Below are 7,451 nucleotides of genomic sequence, written 5' to 3' on the forward strand. Positions count from 1 at the left end.
GAAAAAACAAATTTCCCATTAATCCATGAGCTATTCCTGCTACAGTCTCATTCTCTTGTTGCTAGGACCCTGCTCGCGTCAGTGCTGTCCACTCTGCTGTCCCCTGCACCGCCCCTGGCCCCTCCAAGAAGCTGTGTGTTCAGTAAAGAGTGGCAAGCTCCAGGAGTCAGCGTCTCAGCCTGGTAAGAGCTCTGACTGTCTTGGGGCCCCTTCATGCAACAAAGATCTTGTCTTGTCTTTTGCTATCCTCCGCCATGCCCTTGGTCAGGTGGTTGGAGGTCTGATCAGCCCCCAATAGGGCGGGGCTGATTCACTGAAGAGGTAGCTATGGAGCGTGTCTCGGCCCTGCCAAAGTGAGGCCTGGAGTCTGTTCTCGGCCTCTGCTCTGGCAGTGCCCGTGAGGTGAACCCGGCTGGAAGCCAGGGCCTATGCTGCTGGGTGGCACAGGGCACAGAAGCCAGGCTCCCAGAACACGAGAGGTCAGGCAGTGTGTGGCCCCAGAGACCGGGGAGGACAGCAGTGCTGAGGGAAGGAGAGGAGAGGGAGGCAGCAGCTGCACCCCCAGGAGAGGAGCGGCATCTATTTGGGGAGCTCATCTCTCTCCTCAGGTATCTGTTCCCTTGTCTCCGTGTGCTGCATTATTTCAAGTTAGTGTCTAAAAGTAAGTCAAGTTCCCCTCTGAGGAAAAGATGGACTTTGATAAATGGTGCCTGGACAAATGGAAAGCCATCTGGAAAGATGAAGTGAATTTACCCTGAAATAAACTCCCTGCACACCAGAGAGAGACCCGAACAGAAAAGATGAGATCAAAGGAGTACTGCCCAGGTGAAAGACTTTATAACCCAGAGGGCCAAAAGCCTTTCAAACTGCAGGAACAAAAACTGGGAAGGGCTGATACACTTTACTGCCCAAAACAAACAGAAGAACATAAGCGCAGTCAGGAGATGAACGGCAAGGGCCGGAGCTCTAGCTCGGTGGTGGAGCCCTTGGCTGGCATATGCAAAACCCTGGGTTCAAATCCCCAGCACGGAACAAAAATGACAAGGAAAGGAAAGACATTGCAGGTTACCTTGTTACAGCACTCCGAGGCAGGCAGACCGAGGGAGAGAGCAGCACTCGGAGAAAGGAAGGGAAAGGCAGGTTTCTTTGCTAGCGGGCCCAGCACAAGTCACTTTCCAGAGTCTGAGCCCCAGTTCTAAGCTGGTTTTCATTTTTATCCTGCTCTTTGGGCAGGGCGGGGAAGCAAGCAGAATTTTCCAGAAGCAGAACTCAGCACGGGGAGGTGCAGGCAAATGTTGCTTTTACCGTTTAAGACGTGGGGAGGCACAGGCAGCACTGTTTCAGCAGTTCATCGTTTTGCGCAGTGGACCTTCGTGGGTCTAGGCGGAGGGGCCAAGCCTTGTCAACTCTGCCAAGCTTTGAGACTGTTAGACTCTGCTTCGTCCTTTGATTTTTGTTGTTGTTGTTTTCATTTCAGTCTCACAGACAGGGCAAGTACACAAAGAGCTCTAAAGAAATGGAGAAGCCAAAACCTTGGCAGGGGTCCTGAGCAGAGATAAATGTAAGAACAAAGAGAAAAAGCAGAGTGAGCTGCTCCTTATCTGTGAAGTGAGGCTCGGTTTCCCTAACAACAAAAAAAAGACAAAGCTCGAGGCCACATTGTCTTGAGAGCAGAAGTACAAAAGGGGATGATGCCAGGGAAGGAAATTTGACAAAACTGAACAAAATTCAAGGTTATATATGTGTTAAGCTTTGACCCTGCTATTTTAGGGATCTACCCTGAAAAAATGTCTTCACTAGGTTATTTACACAAGGTTAAATAACACAACATTGTTTGTGGCAGCAAAAGGTTAGAAAGCACCTAAACATCGGCCAGTAGGCGAGTCTGTTAATAAACTGTAGGAAATACAAGAACCGGAGACCAGTTGGTTACAGAGATGCAGAGGAGATGTCTATAAACTGAAATAACCTCCAGAACATATCTTTCAACTTAAAATAGGAGTACACAGCAGTTCATGAGATGTGCTATGTTTAGGGTTTAAGGGGAGAAAAAAGGAGGACTAAGAGTACATTGAGGTATTCGCTTACATTTGCAAAAAGAAGCAACAAGAATAGTTCTCTATAGGAGGTGGAGGGAATAAAGGGAGAGGGCTGGAAGTGACACTGAGTCTGGTTACCTTTTGGTACAGTTTCTAACTTTGGGGCCACATAAATGTTTTCTGTATTCACACACTGAAATAAAAAAGATAAAAATAAAATCTTAAAATGGAAAACAAATTGGGACAAATGAGTTTACTTTACTTGAAATGTGGCAACAACAGCTACATAGAGAAATGATTATTTTAGTATCCTCATTATACACACATAGTGGGCTGTGATCTAAGGATAAATGAATAGCAAGAAATCTTAAACTTTACTCCATTCTTAATACAATATTGTAGCTCAGAACTGAGACAATATGTAATTGTAAGAGATTAGTTGAGTTCCATGTAATTAAATAGTAGTATGTAACTAAGAACAATATGTCATTCTGAACTAGGAGAAAAGAAATGTTATGTTATAAAAGCCAAGATTTTTCAGTGTAAGAGGAAAGAGATACAAAACGAAATATTAATCAAAGCTGAATTTGAGTTGAAAGGTCTACATGAAGCTGCCTTTTTAAAGGGCATTTGTTTCCTCTAAATCAGCCCATGGAGAGGGAGAGAGGCAGTGAGACCCCAGTGTGGTGAGCACACCTTGTCCCCAGACCATGCTATCTAAGTCCGTCCTCACCAGTCAGGAAGTGTCTCTTCTCGGACCCTGACCCTGCGCGTGTGGGAATGTTTAGGAGTGGGGTGGTCCCTTCTGCAGTTTATTTCCTCATGGCCCAGCTGGGGGTGTGGGTGAGGAGGTGGTGGTGAGGCTCCAGGTATTGCACAGTCAGTCCCCTTTTCCTAGCAGGCTGACCTTGAGCTGCCCACGCTGCCTGAGAGACTCAGCCTCCATGCTGAAGGAACAGTTACGAAGCGATCTAATGACTAGACTGCCTATCCCTGAGACTCAGAGACCCTCAAAATCTCCTAAAGCTGCTTAAAGCTACTGAAATGCTTTCAGTTCAGGTATCTGCGACAGAATACGTGGTACTTCAACTTCGTCAGTCAAATGCATTGTTGAAATACTATGCCTCAGTGTTTTTTCCTTCCTCCCTGCCCGCTTCCCTTTTCTTCCCTTCCGCTTCCTCCCTCCCTCCCTCCTTCTTTTTCCTTTTCCTTCCTCCCTCACTCCCATCTCACCTCCTTCCTTCTGTCTGCCCTCATTTTCAGGCTTCTCTGGCCGTGCTGAGTGGAGAGCTTGCATTAGCTGTTAGTGGCCTCGGGTGGCAGGAGATGTTGCCAACTGCCTCTGCTTGGGAACTGAGCATCTCGGGCCCTCGCTGGTGCTCTACACCTCACTTGCTATGTGGCTTTGGGCAAGTCACATCACCTTTGGGATCAATTTCTCAACTGTCAAATGTAGACATCAGACTTGATTTGCTGCTTTACAAACGTTGATTTGGAACTTTCTCCAAATAGGGCAGTATGTCAGCCAACCACAGGAGCAGCAAGAGACAAGAGTGCAGTCTCATTGGAGTACGCGGCGGCCTCTGGAGTAGGAAAGGAAGCCCCAGCCTGGGTAATGTTTTGGCATCAGCTCTGGGTCAAGGTGCAATACGCAAGGGCAGCCCGTGTGTCTTGGTCACTGTCCCATTTCTGGGACACAGATCCAGACACCCACAGTTCTAGACACCCAGCACCCACAGTGCCCCACCCTCGCGAAGGAGAAGAGGTTTTCTCTGGCTCGTGGGTACAGTCCATGGCAGGCTGGCGTCAAGGCGGAAACGGCATGGTGGAGGGCCCTGGACGAGGACAGCCGCTCACATCATGGCAGCCAGAGAGCAAAGGGCGGAGCCTCGCGAGAGAGACGTCCAGGTTACTCCCCAGGGCCGGTCTCTCCCAGCCAGGCGCCGCCTCCTGACAGCAAGGCAGAGATGGACTCCTCAGGGGTGTAATCCCCGGATGAGTGAGGCACCCCGTGATTCAGTCGCCTCCCAAACATGAGGCCTTGTGGACACCCCAGTCTAAATCACAGCACCATGCCTCAGTTATAAGAACAGTATTTTAGTATTGTAACTTTATTATAATTATCCTGAATTTCAACAATTAAATTATCTCAATTATTATTAACATCATTTTTACACTTCTATTTTATAAGTAAATTATTGAGTTTTTGCTCCAGAAGGAAAAAGGTGGCTTTGGAGTCTCCCTGTGCTGACTCCTGGGCTAGCGTTGGCGTGGGGTACACTCACATGACTGGGGAATTAGGCAGTCACCCGGGACCATCTATCAGGAGTGTTAGGGTTCAAACTGCGCCAAGCATGAAATCCTGTTGAAAACTATTTCTCTCTAATTATTCATTAGGTTCCTCGGAGTCTGACAGACACTCAACATCATCATTTTGGATATTAATTATCCCTGTAATGTGGCAGTGGAAAATACATTTTAAAAGAATTCTGTTTTGTGCAACTCGGTAAACTGATGCCTTAATTTCCCTGCTCTGTGCTGCTTTGGAAACATCACAATGGAGTCAGTAAACTGGAGCAGTTTTAATTGTTTCTTCCCTTTTCCTGGAAGCACAGCCAGGAGCGAATGGCCTCATGTAGCTTAACCCCACCCCCGAATATAAACACACCTAAGGATTGACGAGTGAACGTCAGTTCTTCAAGCAAAGCTTGGTAGTGTGGTGCGTGTTGGAGTGACTGTCCAGAAACAGTGTCCTCGGGGCCCTCGGTGTCCTCTCTCCTTGTCACCCTGCTTCCACCCCAGCACGCACTGTCACAAGCCCAGCTCTCAGGAGTAGGCTTGCTTGGCTAGGGATGCTCCTATGAGTTCAGCTGGCTGTGTGGATGTTACAAAATACTGCTGCCATCAAACAGGCCCATCTCTGACAGGGCCCTGACACGTCAGATCCCACTCTCTGAAAACGCAGAATTGTTGGTACTTTCATACTCCACTGTTTGGAGATCCATGGCATTTGGGTCTATGTCTTAAACATCAGCGCTAGGAACATACTGTGGACACTAGCGGGGGCACTGTGGCTGCTTAAAATGTCAAAAGGCAGAGCCTAGTTCCCCTCCCCTCAAATGTGGGCTGGATTTAGTGACTTGCATCTAACAACAATAGAACAACACAGAAAAAGTGGCATGTGGTTTTGGAGATGTGGGGTTCAGAGGAGATTTGGCCTCCAGCCTGCTCTCTCAGAGCTTACCCTCTGCAGGCCAGCTGCTCCATCGGGAGAGGGTCCCCAGTGGGGGATAGTCCTGTGAGCCCTCCAGATGTGCAGCCCCAGGGGACAGCCTGCCTACAGCCCGTTTCAGCCACGGCCATTTGCCTGGCTTTAGAAGCCGTGAGGTAAGGAATATTGGTGGTTTGGGCGGCTGTGTCTGAGGAATCCATTACACAGCAATGCATGGAATATATGCCCCTTCCTGAGGTGGTCTGTAACTGTCACCTCGCCCACCCCTCCACTTGATGGCAACATCTGCACAGGCCTCGGAAGCCAGGGTCTTACTGTCTTTACCAATCTCCCATCACTGGGACAAAATATACAACACCCTCAACTTAGAGGAGGAGAGATTTATTTGGCTCATGGTTTCAGTAGGTCCAGGGCATAGTTAGCTGGCTCTAAGACAGAACCAGCATGGTGGAAGGGCCTGGTGGCAGAAAGCTGCTCACACCATGGCAGCCAGGAAGCAGAGAGAGGAAGAAGACAGAAGGAGACAGGAACAAGAGTACATCCTTTCAGGCTGCACCCCAGTGGTCTCCTCCAACCAGGCCCCACCTCCCAACAGCACATTCAGCTCTAAACTCTCGAACAGATGAATCCACTGGTGAGTATGGCGCCCCATGATCCAATCCCCTTCCACACACTGGAGCCCGTAGGGGACATCTTCGTTCTAAGCCATCACACTCAACACACAGGGCTGGGCGGGATACCTCCTGTTCAGAACAAGTCATCCAGCTGCTCTCTGGATACCTGGGAGTTAAGTGTTTTTAACTTTTATAGAAGCAGTTCAGTTTTAATAAACACTTCATTTTTCATGAATACTAAGGTAGGAAAAATATTTATTTCAATATCCATTCATATCTCACTGAACAGATTGAATATTTCATATTATATATATTAATTGCTTTGATTTGATAGCTAAAAAAGCTCACTAAAATGACATGTTCTTTAAAAGGAGTACTTATAATCCAAGCTGTCCAGTTTATATTATCTTTATTAACATTGTATGCAACTATCTTTAAAAAGCTTCTTAACTTTATAAATTGTGATTTAAAAAACATAAGTCACATAATCTTAACAAATATCTCTCACTTGTAAAAATTAGTCCTCTTTTTAATTCGTCTTACTAACTGTGACACAAGGAAGGTTATCCTTATAAATGAGAGGGTTATAGTCTGGTTAGTCAGTCATTACTTAAGCACTTCTATTTGGAGAAATCATAATTTCACCAACAACAGTTTAGAGCTTGAGTTTGCAAAAGATAACTTCGTAAATAACTTTCAACTTGAAATTAGAAAAATAAGTTGTCTCATTCAATCTAATCAGCTTATATTAAAATAGTATGATAACAAGGAATTTTTTAATGTTTCAGCCTTTGCAAAGTCCCTGAAAAAACCTTGTGGAATTCCATTTTGCAGATTTTATGGTTATCCATTCATTTCTGCCCATTAATATTCTTATGCTTATTTGGAACATATATTAAGTCCCACTAGGTTTAGAAAGCAAAATGACAACTCTGATTTATCACCCAACAATGCTTAATGTTCACTTTTTTGTGTGTAATTTGTTTTCTTTAACATAAAGAAGCAAAATATATGAGAGTTGCCTGGGTCAGCTGAACTGATCTGTTTAGTCCTGGATTCACAAAGTGCTGCAAGCGCAGGGAGAAAGAAAGCACTCAGCCCAGCCCTCCTGCACTGCTCTCACTGTTTCCTGCCTGGAGGTGACAGCAAAATGCCCTGGACTTTCATCTCTTGGACGCTTTCATTTTTCTTAATTTTGTCCCCAATTTCTCCTTGATTCTCTTTTCGGGGGGAAGGGGGTACTAAGGCTTGAACCCAGGGCTGTAACACTGAGCCCTTCAATCCCCAACCCTTTTTTCATTTTTAATTTTGAGGCAGAGGCTCACTAAATTACTAAGTTGCCCACGCTGGGCTCAAACCTGGAATCCTTCTGCCTCAGCCTCCCAGAGTGGTGGGATTACAGGTGTGCACCTCCACACCTGACTTGATGCTACCATTTTTAATTGAGGCCTTCTTGATGGTGACAGGCCAGTTGGTTTTCAACTTCTGAGCATCTCATTATATTACAAATTAAAGATTTATTAAAGCGGGCTTATAAAAAATTTACCAATAAATGCTTTTTAAAAA

The 7,451-nt window shown here is 46.1% G+C and overlaps 1 long non-coding RNA gene across 7 annotated transcripts in view; it reads left to right on the forward strand.

Moving 5' to 3' along the window:
• LOC110348928 (uncharacterized) overlaps window positions 1–6,080 on the forward strand; it is a 47,379-nt gene extending 41,299 nt beyond the window's left edge. Inside the window, exons 2-6 of one of the 7 annotated variants that reach the window (XR_015441085.1) lie at window positions 66–182; window positions 1,478–1,561; window positions 2,938–3,119; window positions 3,552–3,651; window positions 4,437–6,080. This is a non-coding gene — a long non-coding RNA (uncharacterized LOC110348928). Of the gene's footprint in view, window positions 1–65; window positions 183–1,477; window positions 1,562–2,937; window positions 3,120–3,551; window positions 4,415–4,436 lie in introns of those variants that run through there. The other 6 variants (XR_015441081.1, XR_015441083.1, XR_015441082.1 and 3 more) reach the window with 6 other exon arrangements.
• Window positions 6,081–7,451: the final 1,371 nt, after the last annotated feature.

This window comes from Heterocephalus glaber, unplaced genomic scaffold (assembly GCF_053883595.1).
Source record: "Heterocephalus glaber isolate CG9 unplaced genomic scaffold, H.glaber_assembly_v1.0 deba00001504, whole genome shotgun sequence".
NCBI lineage: Eukaryota > Metazoa > Chordata > Mammalia > Rodentia > Bathyergidae > Heterocephalus > Heterocephalus glaber.